We start from the raw sequence: 2,574 nt of genomic DNA, 5'->3' as shown, positions 1-2,574 counted from the left end.
TATATATGTAGACTCTAAAAAAATATAACCCAGTGAACAGAAAATAAATATATAAGTAACAGAAAATCTGTCGATAAGTACCTTCTGTTTGGTCTCAGTATACAGAATGTACACTAATACTTTGAGATTTTAGTAATGTGTTATAGCATCAAAAATGGGTCAAAACTGTGATCTGATATCTGCAGTTCTTATATTTTTGTGGCTTAAAATATCACTTGGTTCAGTTTGATATTTTTTATTATTTCTTAATGACAATTCAAAAGAGGAATTTTTACACCACTACACATAGGCACTTCTCAAAAATAACTCATTGCTCCTGTAAATAGGTTAGTCCCAGTAAATAAAAAGTAAATGATATAATTTAACAATTTATTTTCACTTATAAATTGGTTTCTAATGTGTTAGAGATAATTATGTATCATATAAAAATTTTTATCAGATCAATTAAATTATACATCTCATGACGCAGATTTGCAGAAATTAATTGCATAACACTCAAAACATCAAGGTACCCAGAATTGCTCTGTTGGGTAGTAAACCAACTGAACAGCTGAATCATGATAATATTTATCTGGTTTTTATTTACTGTCATGTACTGTCCCTTGATGTGCGCTAGTGGGCTTTCAACTATGTAGTTACGGGAAATGTTTTAATAATCATTTTATTTTGTATAATGTCCTTTTAAGTGGAAACAGAAATATTTGCTATTTTGCTTTAGCAAAGACAAAACTCTTGAGTTCAATCATAAAACCCTGGGGCTAAAAAACTCCTAGTGTGGAAGTACCACTTTAGCAATAATTTTCAAGTTATATTATTGAGACACATCAGTGGATCATGAGGTCAAATTACAGGATTATAAAGGAGCAACTTACATAATAAAGTTGAATGGAATAGAACAAAACAGAACTGACAACATCCAGTTGAATTGTACAGGTAAGTGTTGTTTTGTAAAACTTGTTTTATATATGTGTGTATGTATATATGCTGGGTCATAATGTAAAGTATATTGTATTGTGCTTAGTCGCTCAGTCATGTCCAACTCTTTGTGATCCCATGAACTGCATAGCCCACCAGGCTCCTCTGTCCATGGGGATTCTCCAGGCAAGAATACTGGAGTGGGTTGCCATGCCCTCCTCCAGGGCGTCTTCCTGACCTAGGGATGGAACCCAGGTCTCCCGTTTTGCAGGTGGATTCTTTACCATCTGAGCCACCAGGGAAGCCTGTATATGGTATTAACTTATATAAAATGTAGCTATTTCTGTAGGTTACAAGTTTAAAATCTTTAAGTAGTGATTATTGGAAATAATAAAATGAGAGAATAAAATGGGGAAAGAAGAATGGGGATAATTAAGGAATTGTTTTCAGGAAGATTAGAATAACAAATTTGTAAAAATTGCTAATCTAAAAATACTGGTATAAGCCAATGTAATGTACACTATTAAACTGAATTCTTAAACTGCATTAGAACATATTTAAACGTGAAGCTTAATAAATAGCTTCCCAGATGTGTTTCTTTGCTTCTACCAGATGCCAAGAGGTTCAATTGTATCCATAAGTTCATCTCTGAAAAGATGTGGTTAAAAAAAAGTAAGGTTCATGGGAGAACAAAGCTCTTGAAGGAATAATTGAACAGGAAAATTTTACAGGGACCAAAGACATTAGGATCCATTACATTAAGATGAAGAGTTATTTTTTTTTTGAATTAAAACATTGCAAAAGTCCCATTTCCTTAGAAAATCTGAAAAGTAAAAACCTATTGAAATTTTTAAAAAGGCCAAATAATAAGTTGTTCAGATCAACCTTCAATTAAGAATATTTCTTAGTATCCCTTTCTAAAAAACCACATTGAAGTACAAACTAGTGAAAGTTATACAACGGTGAGAGCTCGTATGTAATAAAATATTGGGGAAGATAATATAGTCTATTGTATAGGCTTTTTAAATTTTCTGAAGGTACAATTGCTGAATGTATTGGGTTGAAGAAGACATCTGTATCAAACCTATCCCCTTCACTTCTGGGGACCTATCCTTCCCATGATCCCTACTGAAGAAATGGGTGCTGGTTTGGGGCAATTCATCAGTTAATCCCATCCCATTCTCCTCCCTATGTTGACTGGGGTAATAAGGAAATCCAGCGGGAATGAATTGGCCCATTTGAAAACATACACCTCTCTGCTGAGCTGAGGCATAAGGCTGTGACAGCTGGGACTCTTGCATCCAATTTGCTACCACATAGGGAGAGCCCAGATCTGCTGAGAGACCACAGGGCAGAATTTAAGGATGAGGTTGATATTGCAAAAAACAGAATGGAGAAACCATATTGTCAGTGAGTAAAACCTCATCTGAAGGCTGTCATAACTCTTGTCTTTTCAACTACATATCAGATCAGATCAGATCAGTTGCTCAGTCATGTCCAACTCTTTGCGACCCCATGAATCGCAGCACGCCAGGCCTCCCTGTCCATCACCAACTCCCGGAGTTCACTCAGACTCACGTCCATCGAGTCAGTGATGCCATCCAGCCATCTCATCCTCTGTCGTCCCCTTCTCCTCCTGCTCTCAATCCCTCCCAGCAT

This window comes from Bison bison, unplaced genomic scaffold, assembly GCF_000754665.1.
Source record: "Bison bison bison isolate TAMUID 2011002044 unplaced genomic scaffold, Bison_UMD1.0 scf7180017864035, whole genome shotgun sequence".
Taxonomy (NCBI): domain Eukaryota; kingdom Metazoa; phylum Chordata; class Mammalia; order Artiodactyla; family Bovidae; genus Bison; species Bison bison.
Note: the sequence above shows the minus strand (reverse complement) of the source record.